Here is an 18409-nt window from a genome sequence, read left to right as displayed (position 1 = left end):
AATCTTTCCATAGTCTATCCTATCTCCAGGGTCTTCTCCTAACCTTCCAGGAAAACCAGTTGAAGAAATTAAGGGGCTGGATGTGGAAAGATAGGGGAAATATGAGTTTAGCCTATAATTCTGTGTACTAGGCCTGGAAATTAAACTGATAGGACAGAAGGGATATTACAGAATAACCCTTGTTTTGTATAGTTGGTTCTGTAATTCCCCAATTAAAATTTAACAGCTTTTGAGATGACAGTAATAATCCAACAGCCAAATTTCATTAAGTAAAGAAAAAGTCCTTGAAAATAATGGAAAGATTTTTCTAAATTATAATTAAACAAATTAAACAATTATAATTATTCCAGATCCTGGCAGTCAGTATCCCTTTAAGGTTATCCACAATTTCAGAATTTCATTAAAGAAAAATAAAAAGAGGTTTTAGTCCCATGTGGAGGAAGGAAGAAAAAAGAACATTTCTTGCAGAAATTATAATGATTTCAATTTTATTTAACTTGGATGTAATCACCCTAGGTTTATAGGATACTAATAAAATAAATTAGCATTATATGTATTAAGTCTTTAAGATGATGAGTTTTTGGCTAAGGAAATTATTACAAACCTCTTTTAAAAACAATTGTTTTTACCTAAATTGAAATGATTTTTTTTCTTCACAGAACAGAAGGAGGGATATGAGACTTAAATGGATATAGAAAGAAGTAAAAGTTTTGTGAAAGCGAATTCATAGTCAATGCTGACTAAAATTTGATGTTTGTTTAAGGGAATGTGTTTTGTCCTAAGATAAGACGGCTGGTTTTCATAAATTAGGGAGGAAATATGTGAAATAAGGCTTGAATGAATATAGAAAGTTGTAGAAGGTAGCATAAAGTAAGGGAATGTGTTTTGTAAAGGTGAAATTCGTCTTGAAACGAAGTAACTATAGTCAATATGGCTATGGATAGTTATGGGAAATTTGTAAAAGCATTTTCTAAACCAAAATATTTAAATGGCTAATTCCAGGAAGCCATTATTAAATAGACACTGAATTGATGCTGATAACAAAAAGTAACTTCATAACAGGGAAAATCTGTCAGAGGCAGATTTTCAATCTTCACTTCAATCTTCAATCTTCATATTAAGGTGATGGTAGGGAATCTTAGATTTTCATAAAATAATGAAGAAAGTAGTTTTTCCTCTACTGCTAAAATAAAATACCTGTTAATTAATGCAATCATGGTAAAGGTGTAAAAATAAAAAGTAAAGTACCAAAATAATTAAGTTCATTTGATATGTGAATTAGTCAGCCAAAGGGGTACTGATACAAAATACCAGAAATTGGTTGGTTTTTATAAAGAGTATTTATTTTGGGTAGGAGCTTACAGATACCAGGCAATAAAGCGTAAGTTACTTCCCTTACCAAAGTCTATTTTCACGTGTTGGAGCAAGATGGCTGCCAACATCTGTGAGGGTTCAAGCTTCCTGGGTTCCTCTCTCCCCAGGGCTTGCTTCTTTCCAGGCTTAGGATTCCTCTCTTCCCAGGGCTCCAGCTTAAGTCTTCAGCATCAAACTCCACCTTCAGAACTCCAACATCAAAAACCCTTAACTCTGTTCTTTGCCATGCCTTTTATCTGTGAGTTCCCACCTTCCAAAGGGTGGGGACACAATGCCCTACTGGCACAAGAGGTTTACATAATTACTTAATTAGGTAAATCTATGAATCTGATATAATCTAATATGACCAGAGGAAAAAAATTAGTTTACAAACATAATCCAATATTTCTTTTTGGAATTCTTCAATAACATCAAACTGCTACAATATGTTATAAACTGCATTGGAAGTATTTAGAAAGTGTAAGAAAATTGAAAGAGATAGACTTCAGTATTATCAAATTCTCTTGTGCATTCAAACCAGGCATTCAGGACACTGCATGATATGTCTCCATTTGAGTTATTGGCTAAATTGGTCAATGGCCCCTAAAACAATAAATATATCCACCAGATCTCTGGTTACAATCCTGAAGTAGATAGATAGCATAGCTACTGCTACTTGCAGTAGCCATTAATGGCTCCATATGGCCAGATTTACAATGGACATTGCTCTGTTCCATAGTGCTAAAGGGTGCTATGCACCAGGCCGGTGAAACACTGGAACCTCTCTAGGGCCAACAAATCTGCAGCATGCTGATTGTATGAAGGAGCAATAATTGCCAGAGTAATGCGAGTAGAACCTAAACAGACACAATTGGCATTATGGCCTGCTCTCATGGAGAGAAAACGTGTATGATATTGCAAACTTGGAGCTTAGATCTATTAACTGAAGCTCAAAGACTAACTTTTGCATTGATAAGTGCATTGATTAGTATTTAGTGCTGTACCTATATATCTGATATATAGAATATCTCTTCTACATCATATGCAGAAGGATATTGAACATGTTAAAAGTCTTTGTAGGGAAGCGGACTTGGCCCAGTGGATAGGGTGTCTGCCTACCACATGGGAGGTCCACAGTTCAAACCCTGGGCCTCCTTGACTGGTGTGGAGCTGGCACATGCACAGTGCTGATGTGCGCAAGGAGTACTGTGCCATGCATAGGGGAGCCCCATGCGCAAGGAGTGCGCCCCATAAGGAGAGCCGCCCAGCGTGAAAGAAAGTGCAGCCTGCCCACAATGGTGCCGCACACATGGAGAGTTGATGCAGCAAGATGACACAACAAAAAGAAACACAGATTCCCGTGCCACTGACAACAAGAGAAGCGGACAAGAACATGCAGTAAATGGACACAGAGAGTGGACAAGTGGGGGGGGGGGGTGTAGGGGGAAAGGGGAGAGAAATAAAATAAATAAATAAATAAAAAAAGTCTTTGTAAATTTAATTCATTTTTTTAAAGTAATTAAAGAACATGCCTGTAAGATAAAAGAATGGCTCTCTTTAAGCATTGTCTTTATTTTGCTGACCATATGCTTACCTTGTTGTTGCCTAGATTGTCTTTGTGAGTTTATGTCTAGGTTACTGTGTATGTCTATTCAAATTATGCCTTCTGTAAATGGGAAAATAACAACAAAATGGGTTCGAGGACCCACTGGACCCACTGTGAGATGGACCTGGCCTAAAACTCCATCAATAACCTGACTGCAATAATCCCCTGCTCCATAATCCCCTACTCTGGAGGATCACATTGACATTTTGGGTCTCCCAGAATAAATGTCACTTCTGAGCTAGTGTCTAATAATTCCCAAAATGTCTGATCATTTTCTTTTCTCCAATCACATTTACTCTGGTAAAAGGCCATATGTCTCCTTGGGGAAAGGTGGGAGGAATATTAACAGTATAAATTTTTGGCAGTTTAACAGGATCCTTCCCCAAGGGGACCTGGCCTTCTCCTCGTTCAAGGGGTTCTGGGTCTGTAATAGTCTCAAGTCTGGGAATTGATTAAGGGACTGTGATTCTCTGCATCTGTAATTTGAATTAAGGTTCTGTTCACTGGACCTAGAAAATTTCTGCTCTTACAGATCCAGAAGAAATTTAGTATACTATCCATCTATTTCACTTCTAGGTACCCCATGATCTTTTTTTAAAAAAATTAATTTATTGAAGTATATCACTCATACATAAACAATAAGTGTATAATAATAGTTGTGAACTTACAAAACAAACATATATAACATCATATAGGACTCTCATAACTCACCCTACCACCAATAACTTGCATTGTTTTTAAACATTTTCAACACGATTAAGGAGCATTGTCAAAATATTTCTACTAACCAAAGTATTTTCCACCAACCAACCCTATTATTATTATAGTTATATGATTTATATGTGAACATATATAAACAATTAACTGTATAGTAAAAGTTGTGAGCTTACAAAGCAAACATGTGTAACATCATACAGGGATCCCATATATCAACCCTCCACCAACACTTTGCATTGTTGTGAGACGTTTGTTACAAATTATGAAAGAATATTGTCAAAATCTTATTACTGGTCGTAGTCCTTATCGTACATTTGGTGTGTTTTTCCCCCAATTCACCCTATTATTACTTTCTAAATATATTTTTTTTGGGAAACGGACTTGGCCCAGTGGTTAGGGCGTCCGTCTACCACATGGGAGGTCTGCGGTTCAAACCCCGGGCCTCCTTGACCCATGTGGAGCTGGCCCATGCCCAGTGCTGATGCACGCAAGGAGTGCCCTGCCACGCAGGGGTGTCCCCCGCGTAGGGAAGCCCCACGCGCAAGGAGTGCGCCCTGTAAGGAGAGCCGCCCAGCGCGAAAGAAAGAGCAGCCTGTCCAGGAATGGCGCCACCCACACTCCCCATGCCGCTGACGACAACAGAAGCGGACAAAGAAACGACGCAGCAAATAGACACAGAGAACAGACAACCGGGGGGGGGGGGATTAAATAAATAAAATAAAATCTTTAAAAAAAATAAAAATTAAAAAAATATATATATTTTTTATGACAGAAGTTGTAAACTTATAAAACAATCATGCACACGTGCAGAATTTCCAAACAACATACCTCCATCAACACACCTCACTGTTGGGACATTTGCTATAGGAAAGATAATATCATCTGACTGTTACCATGTCCCTAGTGTACATTTGGCTCAAGTTTTCCCTGCTGCCTCAGTATCAACACAGTGCATCTTTTGCATAGATGCAAGAATATTATATTATTACTGCTAACCACAGTCCATAGGTCACTCCAGCTGTATTTTCCCCATGCTTCTCCACATTCCCAACACCCTGAAGTAACGATGTACATTTGCTCTAGCTCACAAAGGACACTCTTGGGGAAGTGGACTTGGCCCAATGGATAGGGCATCCACCTACCACATGGGAGGTCCGTGGTTCAAACCCTGGGCCTCCATGACACATGTGGAGCTGGCCCATGCACAGTGCTGATGAGCACAAGGAGTGGCGTGCCACGCAGGGGTGTCCCCCGTGTAGGGGTGCCCCCCACACAAGGAGTGCGCCCTATAAGGAGAGCCGCCCAGCGGCAAAGAAAGTGTAGCCTGCCCAGGAATGGTGCCACACACACGGAGAGCTGACACAACAAGATGATGTAACAAAAAGAAACACAGGTTCCCAGTGCCGCTGATAAGGATAGAAGCAGTCACAGAAGAACACAGCGAATGGACACAGAGAGCAGATAATGGGGGGAAGGGGAGAGAAATAAATAAAAAATAAATCTTTAAAAAAAAACAAAACAAAGGACATTTGCACCTGTACCATCAACCACAATTCTCATCCACCTTTTGGTTTACTGTGCTCTTCAGTTTCTAGATTATTCTCTAGCATTCTGTCAATTGGCATTTACATCCCTAGACTACCATTTTCAGCCACATCCCCATTTATAAACTAGCTGTTACTCCCTATGTGTTACCATCTACTCTATACATTTCCACACTTTTACAGTAAAGTTAATTAAAACTTCTACATACATTAAATATCAGTAGTTCATCTCAGTCCTCCTCTTTTCTCCTTTAAGAATCCACCACTTACCAACAGGCCTTAAAGATATTTTTGTACAATTTCTTCTAGAAGTTTTATGGTTCTTGCTTTTATTTTTAGGTTTTTGATCCATTTTGAGCTAATTTTTGGATAAGGTGTGAGATAGGGGTCCTTTTTCCATCTTTTGGCTATGGATATCCAGTTCTTTCAGCACCAGTTGTTGAATGGACTGTTCTGTCTGAGCTGTGTGGGTTTGACAGGCTAGTAAAAAATCACTTGCCCATACATGTGATAGTCTGTCTCTGAACCATCAGTTTGGTTCCCTTGGTCTATGTATCTGTCTTTATGCCAGTACCATGCTGTTTTTACCACTACAGCTAGGTAATATAATTTAAAGTCTGGAGACGAGGGTTCGCTTTTACTTTTTATGATGTTTCTGGCTATTCAGGACCTCTTATCCTTCCAAATAAAAAAATTTTAAGGATATTTTTTAAGATTTATTTTATTTATTTATTTCCCCCCCTTGCCACATGCTTGCTGTCTTCTCTCTGTGTCCATTCACTGTGCGCTCTTCTGTGTCTGCTTGTCTTTCATTGTTGTGCCATCTTGCTGCACCAGGTCTCCATGAGCATGGGCTGTCAGCTCTTCACGGGCACAGACCAGCTTACCTTCACAAGGAGGCCCTGGGAAGCAAACTCAGAGCCTCCCATATGGTAGATGGGAGCCCAATTGGTTGAGCCACATCCGCTTCCCCCAAATAAATTTGATGATCCTGTTTTCAAATTTTTTTAATGCTGGTGGAATTTTTATTGGGATTACATTGAATCTGTATATCAATTCAAGTACTATTGACATCTTAATGATATTTAGTCTTCCAATCCATGAGCATGGAATGGTCTTCCAGTTATTTAGGCCTTTTTTAATTTCTTTTAACACTGAGTTGCAGTTTTCTGAATACAAGTACTTTACATTGTTTGTTAAGTTTTTTTTTTGTTTTTGTTTTTTTTTTTTTAAAGATTTATTTATTTATTTAATTTCCCCCCCCTCCCCTGGTTGTCTGTTCTTGGTGTCTATTTGCTGCGTCTCGTTTCTTTGTCCGCTTCTGTTGTCGTCAGTGGCTCGGGAAGTGTGGGCGGTGCCATTCCTGGGCAGGCTGCTCTTTCTTTTCACGCTGGGCGGCTCTCCTAGAGGGGCGCACTCCTTGTGCGTGGGGCTCCCCCACGCGGGGGACACCCTTGCGTGGCACGGCACTCCTTGCGCGCATCAGCACTGCGCATGGCCAGCTCCACACGGGTCAAGGAGGCCCGGGGTTTGAACCGCGGACCTCCCATATGGTAGACGGACGCCCTAACCACTGGGCCAAAGTCCGTTTCCCATTGTTTGTTAAGTTTATTCCTATTTGAGTTTTATCTGTCATATTCTATTTTCATCACTCTTTTGACACTTTGTTACTTTTATTGATAAAATCTTAATTTCTAGACTGTCTTCCAGGCCTCTCTCTCCTGTCTTTTCTTTTCAGACTCTAGCACACACTTTAGTATTTCCTGAAAATCTGGTCTTTGTTTAGAAATTCTCACAGTTTCTGTTTATCTGTGAATATTCTAATCTTGCCCTCATTTTTGAAAGACAATCTTGCTGGATATAAGATTCTTGGCTGATAGTTTTCTCTTGTAGTAGCTTAAATACATCAGACCACTGTCTTCTTGCCTCTATGGTTTCTTGTGAGAAATCAGCACTTAATCTTACTGGGTATCCCTTATATGTTATGCATTGCTTTTCTCTCTCTATTCTCAGAATTCTCTTTGTTTTTGGCATTTGACATTATGATGAGTATGTGTCTTGGAGTTGATCTATTTGGGTTTTTTTTGATGGGAGTATGTTATGCTTCTTGGTTGTGAATATCTATGTCCCTCAATAGAGTTGGAAAATTTTCTACCATTATTTCTTCAAATATTCCTTCTGCCCCTTTCCCTTTCTCTTCTCCTTCTGGGATACCAATGACACGTATGTTTGTGTGCCTTTTGCTGTCATTTAATTCCCTGAGACCTTGTTCAATTTTTTCCATTCTTTTCTTCATCTCTTCTTTTGTATGTTCACTTTCAGAGGCTATTTCTTCAAGCTCACCAATCCTTTCTTCTGCCTCCTCAAATCTGCTATTATATGATTCCAATGTTTTTTTAATTTCATTGATTGCACCTTTCATTCCCATAAGATCTGCTATTTTTCTATGTATGCTTTGTGCTCATCCAGTGTGTTCTTAATATCCTCAATCTCTTTAGTCATCTCATTAAATTTATTAAGGAGATTTGCTTGAACATCTATGATTAGTTGTCTCAAATCCTTTATATCATCTGGAGGCTTATCTTTGTCCTTTAACTGGGCCATAGCCTCCTGTTTCTTGGTGTGGGATTGTAATTTTTCTTTGGTGTCTTGACCTTTGGATTACTAGAGTATTTATTCTGGGTGCAGTTTTTCTCTTTAGTTTAGGGCTTCCTGCCCTTTCTCCCTTGCTGGTTGTGCTGTAGGAGCCAAGGATATGTAGTTGGTGCTATAAGCTGTGGAGGCTCAAGCTGCCCTCATTGTCCCAGGGACTAATGATGCTTCTCCCAACTTTCTCCTTGCCAGGGATAGGGACAGAGTCACAGCTGTGTGGAATAATCCAAGTCATGTAGGCCTAGACTGTAATTGCCCAGAGAGACTGATGAAGCTTCACAACCCTTTCTCCCTTGTGTGGGGCAGGGATGGGGCTGCAGGTGTGGGCAGCAATCTATGTAGTGTGGGTCCAAGATGACCGCAGTTGCCCTGGTAGACTTCCAGTTTTCAGTCTGTGCCAGCCAAGGGTACCTGTAGTTACCTGGATAGGCTGCCAGCTTCTTCCCTGCCAGGGAGCTGTAACCTAGGCTAGAGCTGCAGGCTGATCTGGGTGAAAGAAACCAGTTCCTACCCTACCTGTGATTTTTGGTCAGCCTGGCATCCCCTCAGGTTGGGAATGGAGTCAAAATCCGGACACCATCCTCTTTCTGACTTGGGCAGATTCACACCCAAATGTTCCCAGGGTTATATCTTAGCCAGCCGAATCTACCAAACAGTAGCCAAAATCAGCGGCCAACCATCTATCCATCCCCTGTTTTTGGGAAATGGAGCTTCCAGTTCCAGCCACAGAATAGCTCCTGGGGTGGCTTGTGCTACCAGAGTAGGATAATCACTGGTCTCTGCGGCTTGGCTGATAATTTCTTGGAGAGGCTGGTGCAGGTACCCACAGCTTCCTCTCTGCTCGAGGTGGCACTGGGACCTAGGCTAGAGCTGTAATCTTATCTAGAGGGAAAGAAGCTGGTCCCCACCAGCAATGGGATTCTCAGTCTGCCCCACTTCCCCTCATACCAGGCACAGAGTTAAGATGGTGGCTGCCAGCCTCTTTCTGACTTAGACAGGCTCAAACTTTAGCTGTTCTCAGAATTATACTTTAACCCACTGAATTTACTCATAAGTAGCTGAAGTTGGTGCCCAACCGTGTCTTCCTCCTCCGTTTTTTGGAAGTGGAGCTTTCAATTCCAGCTATGGAACAGTTCCCAAGGTGGTTTGTGCCTCCAGTGGAGGCACAGTGGATGGGCACTGGCCTCCGTGGCATGGAGCACTCTACTTACAAATCTTCTCTGCAGACGGGCAGTCTCCTCCTTCCATTCCTTCAAGGATGTTGCAGAATGCTCTTCTGGTCTCCTGGAGCCCCCAGACAGGTGCTTCAACTAGCTCCAGGTAGCTCTGGGTGATTACTAACTACCCTGTAGCAGGAGCTAACTCTAGGAGCTCTTTACTCCGCCACCATCTTGCTGGGTGTCTCCCCATGATCTATTAGCCATGCGATAACTCTATGAGACTCCAATTATTTGAGTGCTGCTTTGAATCTGCCTTTCATTGTGGTAGCCACACTAACCTTGTCTTTGGCAATTAAGTGCCCATAGTTGATTTTTGTCAATCCAATATCTGATCATCCCCATCATGTTTAAGGATTCTAATTCCATCACAGCCCTCCCTACAATAATATCTGGACTACAGAGAAGAGCAACTACAGAGCTCTTCAGGGAAGACAATTAGTCTTACAAATTAATTCCTCACAATCCTGGTTGGTTAAAAGTGTGTCCTCTGGACATTCCTGGGGTGGGTGGGTAGGTCTCAAATGGTAAATCCATTTAAGCATTCCAATCTCTCTAAGTCTTTGAATTCCCTCATCTACTGTATATCAGGGCAAATTGGGCATCTCAGCCTTAGACATGCTAGGCCATCTTTTGGTCCATGTTTCAGTCAGAGACCCAAACAAACAGTTAGAGCCCTTTCTAACCCATTGAGCTTTAGTATTGAATCCAGAATTTCTGCTTAGGGGGCCCATATCAATAAATTCAGTATGATCCAATTTTATACTCCTTCCACCATTATACTGTACCCTTAGTATCTATTCCCACACATATTCCCCTGATAGCTGTCTATATAAGTTGGAAAACTCATGCAGTTCCTTCAGAGTATAGTGTACTTTATCATGGGTCACATTTTATATTTCACCTTTGGGGGCTTGTTGTGATTTTATTAATAGTCTAGTGATAGGTCCCAAAGACAAGAGGGGTGTGGGGGTGGGTAAGGAAAAGGCTTAGAAATGTTTGGCAAGCTACTGAACCTCAAGGCATTCTTGGCATTTTTCTTCTGACAGAATTAATCTTTTACACAGGGTTTGTAAGGCAGATTCTTCAGGGCAGGGTGGAGGTTGGCTAGTGCTTGCTGGAGTTTGGCTGATACCTGCCTCAGGGCTGGGAGGAGATCCAGACTCCCTAGGGCAAGCCAGAGGCTGGGTGATAAAAGGTTGACAAATTGTGTTCTCCACAGGGCAGGCCACTGTAGGTTTATCTGGTAAAGTCTCAGCAGAATTTAGGGTTCCAATGTCCCCACCACCATCATCATCACCCCATGTATCTCCATCCCAACCCTCTGGGTTCCACTCCTTTCCAATCAATGCCTTCACTTTTACCAAGATACCTGTGGGGTTGAGATTTTCATTTCCTTTATAACTCTACTACTCTTGTACAATGAGAGTTTGAGTCTGATTCTCAGAAATCTCAAGCCTGTGGCTGCAAGAATCAAGATTTTCTTTCAGAGCACACCCAGAAACTTTCACATCATTCATGCAGTGTTTAAGTTGCAAATTTGAAGCCTTTAACTCTTTTGTAACTGTATGGAGAGTATCTAGGAGGAGCCAACCAACATCATTATACATTTTGACTCCACAAAACTCCGTTAAGGTGTTGAAAACACTCTCATCTAGATCTTTGCCTCTTATAACCACAGAATTAGGGGAATTCAGTGATGATGTTTTGTGTTATCTCCATTGTCAACTCATGCCACAGACTGTTAGTGGCCTCTTCATTATTGGAAAGGGAGTCATTAGTACTGCTGAGTCCAATTAGAATAGATTGCCAATTGCAAAACTCCCAGAACCACTTCAGATAGCCCATGTTTAAGATTTTGTTCCTCAAGAACCACTCCTGATACCAAGCTGTATTAGTCAGGGTTCTCTAGGAAACAGAATCAACAGGAGATATCTGGAAATAGTGTGAGATTTTATAAGAGTCTGTCACGTGACCATGGGGATGCACAAGTGCAAGTCCCTCAGGCAGGCTGCAAACCAGTGGCTCCAATAAAAGTCAAATGAAAGTCCTTGATTAGTTTCTGGGAGAAGCTGCCTTCCAAAAATGATCTGGGAAATTCTCTCTGAATGCTGAAATCACTTCCCCTTTTAAGGCATTCAGCTGATTGGACATCACTCATTGCTGTTGACACATTAGCCTAGCCATCACAACAACTATTATGTAAGCATTGTATTTAACATATTATAAGCCATCATGGTGGACAAGCTAAAATTAGATTCCTACTCAATATGACCTTTAGCTAATTCTTAAAATTGTATTAGTTACTGCAGGTCTATTTCAGCTTATTTTCAAATATACTGTCAACCAAAATGAGAGTGATGAAATGTAGTAAGCTTTATCTCTTGCCTCCAAACTTTCATTTAGTAAAATCACTTAATAAAATCCAGTGTTTAAAATGCAAGCAGACATTTGCAAAATTTACTTATTATAGATGAATATAAGATTAACTTGGTAATTCAAATGACAGAAGAGAAACAGACACTAGACAGCATTTCTATTTCAGGGTACACCAAATGGGGGAAAAAATGAGAGGGATTTCTTTATATATCATAACAAAAGAAGCAGGAGAAAACTGTATCTTGAGAATAGGATACCATTTAATCATTAATAGAAACCCTAGAATGACCAATCATTAGCACCAGGGTTAGGAATAGCAAAATGCTCTGCTTATAATGGGCCCAGCAAATACATCCCCTCTCCCCAACCACATTTACATATATAATTTAGTACTGTTAATTTCATTCACAATGTTGTGCTACCATCACCACATCAGTTAGCAAAACTTTACAATCAACCCAAATAGAAATTCTGTACAATTTAAGCACTATCTCCTCATTCCCAAGCCCTAGCCCAGGCCCTGGTAACATACATTCTAGATTCTGACTTCATGAGCTTTCCTATTCTAATTATATCATATCAGTGAGATCATACAATATTGGTCCTTTTTGTCTGGCATATTTCACTCAACATAATATCTTCAAGGATTATCCATGTTGTTGCCTGTATCAGGGCTCAATTCCTTTTTATAGCTGAATAAGATTCCACTGTGTATATATTAGCACATTTTGTTTATCCATTCATTGGTGGATGGACACTTGGGTTCCTTCCCTCTTTTCATAATTGAATAGTGGTGCAATGAATATCAGTGTGCAAATGTCTGCTCGAGTCTTGCTTTCAATTCTTTTGGGTATCTACCTAGAAGTGGGATTACCAGGGGCAGCCATTTTGGTGTGTTTAATATATATTATTTTATGTAAAATGCATATAGTTACTTTGTACTCCTGTATTTTCAACGTGTGTGATATTGTGCTATAGCTCTCTTACTCTTGCTTCCTTTCTTCCCTCCGCAGGGTTTTTGAGGTCCATCGCGTTGCTGTGTGCTTCTAGTCTGTTAGACGGCACTTCCTGGTGTGTATCTTACCCTCCCAGTCATGGGCACTCAGATTGTTCCAGATCGCCACCTCTGCCTGCTCTCCTGTGAACACCCTTGCCCCTGTCCTCTTAGGGATCAGTTGGGTCGTAGGGTATGTAGACATTTACCGAGACTGTGCTGTCCGATTGCTCTGTAGACTGCCTTCACCGGACTATGAAGCTGGGCATAAGGTTTCCTAGAGGCCTACAATACCACCAACATTTGGCATAAAAATAAGAATATGTCTATGGACTACTGAGGTAAAGAAGAAGGTGTCCCTAGAAAAAAACAGGCCTCTGGACTCCTGCATCCCTCCCCATCCCTCACTGCCTCCTGAAAAAAAAAAAGCCGTCTCAGTTTGTGCTGAACAAGGGGAACTGCAGTTTAAGTTTCTTGGAGTGACATTTATTGAAATCTCTTGCTCCACCAGTACCCCTAGAGGCTTAAAGGGTTTACTGGGAGCAGAAAACAGGGTCAGCACCAGCAGACAGCACCACTTACAGAATTCCTTACCATGACTACCACGCAGCTATTGCTAACCATCCTGCCACCCTCCTGGAACCAAATGTTGCTGTTTCCATTTTAAGGCAGATGCAGTCTGGGACACAGTCATAGTCTCACAGCTGGAGAGTCCAAGGTGCAGCTGGAGCCCAGTCTTGTCTGACTTTGAAACATGAGTTCTATGTCTTCCTGGAAAATATTGAATAAACGAAAGGTAGAGATCATGCCTGCAAAAGAAATACATCTTGCTTCCTCAGGAATCTGGGAGTGTTTATTTGGCAGTCATTTGGTTTGGGGCAGGGCTAAGGGTTTCTTGACTGGGCTCACCTGGGAATGCTGCATGCAGCTGCCCACGAAAGGACAGATCCCGTTTTTCTATACCATTACCCCACGTTCCTGGGATTTCAATTGGGCAGTTGAACTATAAACCCATAACTTTATTTGGAAAAGCCTCGTGATCTAAAAATCATATCAGGTTTGGTTTGTTAGATTGTTTTCTTTCTGTTTGGTGTTTTGTTTTCCTTAAGAGGTGTAAATTGAGTGACTAATGTGTTTTCAAAGTCTTTGGGCTGAGGTTGACAGAAATGAATAGTTGCGGTTCCATTCCTAAATAATGGAAAGAAGGAAATTATATCCAAGAGTTTACTTCTTAGGGTGCTACAGAAAAATCACAGCTGATGGAATGATAAGGAGATAAATTGTTCAAAAGATGACATCTTCATTTGTTCATATGGAATGTTAAATATTTGTTGCAATCCAGAATGAGAATTTCCAGAGTTCTCATTATATATCTATTTCTGAAGAGGGAGAAACATTTGCATCTATGCTTCTCCAGAAATGAAGATGCTTTATTATTAGCCAGGCAGGAAGGTAGTCCGGGCTTACTTTGCCTACATTGCAGTTTCTAACCACACCAGGCACTGAGGACTGAGAGCGACGGAAACAAACCCTTTCTTGCTAATGAAGTGATAGACTCCGGGGTCCCCACAGTCATGCTGATTTGGTCTATGGATTTCTAGAAAAGCATTTCAGCAAACTTTCCACCTCAGGGCTTGCATTAGATTTGGCCAATATATCATATAGCTTTTGGAAATAGACACATTTATTGAAGAAATTTGGATGAGACAAACTTGTGTGAGACAAAGAAGTAGTAGTTCAAACAAAGACAGACTACCAAAATAATGATTCCAATGGCAAACTATATTTGTATAAGCATAAGGTATGCATTGTTAATTATTATTTCCCACTAGAATATTTAGAAAGACTGTAGATGGCATAATTTTTGGATGTGAAGGACAGTGATATCAAAATATGAGTGTGTATTTACACACATACACATACTCAAGACTAGAAGCCAATTAGTATCCATGGCATAGGATAATAATGACACATTTTTAAACCTTTTTTTCTTTATATTAGAATTCTATTTAAAAAAACAATTAAACGGAAGTGGATGTGGCTCAAACAATTGAGCTCCCACCTACCACACAGGAGGTCTGTGGTTTGGTTCCTGGTGCCTCCTAAAGAAGACAAGCTGGTGCAATGGGCAGGCTTGGCAATCTGACACAAGATGATGCAATAAGAGACACAAGAAGAAAAAAAAAACATAATGAGAGATACAGCAAAGCAGGCAGGAGAGTTTCCTGGTGCCTCCTAAAAAAGAAGACAAGACAGTGAGCTGATGCAATGGGCAGGCACAGCAAGCTGATGCAAAAAGAGACACAAGAAGAAAAAACACAAGAGACACAACAAAACAGGGAATGGAGGTGGCTTAATGATTGGGTGCTTCCCTCCCACACCAGAGGTCCTGAGTTCAATTCCCAGTGCCTCCTAAAGAAGCAAAAGAAGATGAATAGACACAGCAAGTGCAAACAACGAAGGGGTAGGGAGAAATAAATAAGTAAATCTTTAAAAAAGAAAGCCAATTAAAGAAGAGATTTATCTGCAATTGTACATTCATAGTAATTGCAAGTTGCTCATCTCTGACATATCCCATACCTAGAAGCCCAGGCTCATCCTATATTGGTTAGATCTCTGACTCATCTCACCACACTAGCCTCAATTAATTAAAAGAAGAAGAAGAAAAATCTTGAAAATAAAATGTTAAGACAGAACACGTCATTTAATTTGTTACTCTCCTGTGGGGAAAAAAAAAAAAGCAAAGTTTGACTTTAGCTGCGGTATATGGATAGAGTGTTAAAGTCGATGTGTCCTGGGCAATGGACTGCCCCATCCACTTCTCTCTGAGAACTTCCCATTGTGGCCTTATTTCTGCTGTGCAATTCTATCCTCTCATCATGGCTGACTGGCCTAGAGGTAAACCTTGAGCAAAGAGGGGGCAATCAGCTTCTCTCTCCTGGGCAGTAGACATTTTGACCTAGAGGTGTTTGAGGAAGCATTCTAAGGGAAAAGTCTCTGGCTGCCTACCCTGCTACGTCCCCAGAGATACCCTGGGTTCAGCCCTCTCAAGGCTTGTCCCCTTTCCTTGGATTCTAGGAGGTATTCTAGTGTTGTAAGTTCATCCACCCCTTATGTTTTTTGATTAAGATCTTTGTATTTTGTCACTTATAACAAGAGAAAACTTAGTTTAAGATAACATGATACACATATTTAACATGATATTATTTTGGTACTAACATGAAATTTATGGTTATTGTTAAAATGAAGATCATATAGTCAACTTCCACTCAGCACTACACTTTCTGGAGTACAGACTCCAAACAGCCACAGCAGATGTGTTTAGAATTATTTGAAGGTAGGTTAAAGCAGTATACTAGAAAACTATTCAGGGAATTTGTGGGAACATGTGAGGTCTGGTAACTTAAATGCTAACTTTTGTTTTTTAAGTAAAAAATATCTGTTAGAAAGACAAATATAAAAATATTCTCTCATAAACAATAACAAATGTATAATACTAATATAGGGTGTTAATAATTGGGTGAGTTGGGGGAAAAATACTCCAAATGTAAGATAGGGATGATAGTTAGGATAATATTTTTATGATGCTCTTTCATAGTTTGTAACAAATGTTTCACAACAAAGCAAGGTGGTGGTGGTGGGGAGATTTATGGGAGCCTTGTATGATGATATTCATGTTTATTTTGTAAATTTTCCTATAGACTTACTGTTTATGTATGTTCAAGTATGAATGAAATACTTCAATAATATTTTATTTTAAAAAATGTCTATTAGACTTCCTTCCAGAATTCCAGCATTACACAAGAGACTATTTTTGAACCTTCACTAATAGCCATTCAACTTCATACATCCTAATGAGTCTTCCTTTTGAGTTAAACACCAGAATGTCATTGCTGACCTATTCAGGATGTAAAAGACCTGAGTCATTATATATGTCAGTGATGTTTTTAAAAAAATTTAAACAGCAGGAAATAGAGCAAAACGGTTACAACACATGGAGACCAGACCAACAGTCACAAAATATGAAGTATCCTGTTCTGCCACTTTCACTGCTCTGAATTACATTGTCTCATAGACCCAGTTAATTCTGGAAGATATTAATCAGTGTTTATTGTTTAGTGTGGAGGCAGGGAACCTAATTAAGTCCATAGTCTCTAATTCTTCTCAAGTTCAGATGAAAGCAACAATTTCGGTTTTGCCTAATATTCAGGGTGTGTATCCAATTAAACTAAGATTACAGTAGGCGCCTCTGGTTTCTTCTTCATGATCTCTATCATGAAAACTAATCATATGGTTCTGCTTCATACCCGGCTCCCTTCTCCTGGAGCTAGCAATAACTTGCTATACCTGAAAATCTCTATACAGGGCATAGGCAGGCATCACGGAATTTGTGCTGGTCTCCTGTGTGCCCAAAAAGACATGGTCTAAAACTGGGGCACTGTTGGGTAGGGTTAGAAGTGGATGATTTGGATTAGCGTCCCACGCTATCAACGACTAGAACTTCCTTTCGATGACTTCTACTCCCTCTCGCCCTCCTATTTAATCAGTCTTCTTCATTGCTCAAACACTTCTTTTCAAGAGAAGATATTAAGAGCTCTCTTAAGCCTACCTTTTCATGAGGATGAGTTGGAACACACACTTTCCCTGATCTAAATGGAGAATTCCAGACACCTAGAGGTCTCCTGATTAAGTTCAGAACATCGTTCTCATTGTCACCTGGAACGGACAACTCCCACCACACTGTTAGTGATTCTTTGATTGCAGGAACCATGTCTATTTCCTCTCTGCCTCCCTAGCACCTAGCATTGAGCCTGGTATTAGAAAATTCAATAAATACTTGTCAAATAAACATTTTGTTTCTCTTCCCTACTAGATTTTTGTTCTCAAAGGGAGTAAAAGCCATGTGCTTTAGATTTTACACAGGTCCACATGGAAGGAACTTAATACATACCTTAGTAGATATTTATATAGACTTAAAGAAAACGTAGTAAGTCCTGAAAATAGAGTCTTCAGCCAAATTGTGGCTATAGAACAAGGTATATGAAAAGTCCACTACAAACACCCAGGGCTATGAGCTTGGAACCAAAATGAATAGCCCAAAAAAGCAGGCAACAGAGGGGGTAAACCATAGCAGGTCGGGGAATTCAGGGAGGGCCTCCTGGGGGAGGGGGAGCCCCACTGGGGGTATTGAAGACTGGGTGAGAGTCAGGGCAGACTCTCCCACCTACACAGGGGTTCTTGAATAGCCTACCCCCACCCCCCAATGTTTTTCAGTTTGTTGATGAGTCAAACCAAAACTGTCATCAAAGCTGTTAGGCATATTCCCCCGTGTTGTTGGGTTTTTTTTCTGAAGCCAGGACATAACAGAAAAAATAAAAAGACCACAAAACCTCTTGCATTAAAGTAGTTTGCTTGAAAAAGGAGTGACTTATTTACTGTCTTTAGCAAATGTCTACTAAAGGGTTAACTCAACAGCTCTCCCTCCCTGGGGTGTGGAGGAGGAGGAGGGAGTAGGACTGACTTCTTTCCTCCTCTACCCAAGCTTTTCCACACTCTCCCTCTGAAAAGAACTCTTTATCTGGAACTTAAGTGGGACAGGATCTGACAGAGTTTCACATGTGAAATTTCATTTATTCTATATGGAAACAAGGATCAAAAAATGAGTAGAGCTACCTTAATCTGCTAACTCTGAAAATCTTTCAAATGTTATAAAATGTGTGCATCCTGTTTTGTTTGTAAAGGGCTGAGTCAAGACTAAAAGAAACTGATCACTGTGAAGGAGCCCTGGACAGAGAATGTGAGTTTTAAACCCCAGCTCTGCCACTAATGAGTTGCTTCCTCCTGGGGGAACCCCTTTGAACTTCTCTATGCCTAATCTTTTTTTTTTTTTTTCTTTTCATAAAATATAAAGATTGGAATATCTGGTCACCAAGATCTCTTCCAGATG

Source organism: Dasypus novemcinctus, chromosome 2, assembly GCF_030445035.2.
Source record: "Dasypus novemcinctus isolate mDasNov1 chromosome 2, mDasNov1.1.hap2, whole genome shotgun sequence".
In the NCBI taxonomy this organism is placed as follows: Eukaryota; Metazoa; Chordata; class Mammalia; order Cingulata; family Dasypodidae; genus Dasypus; species Dasypus novemcinctus.
This window is presented reverse-complemented; position numbering follows the sequence as displayed.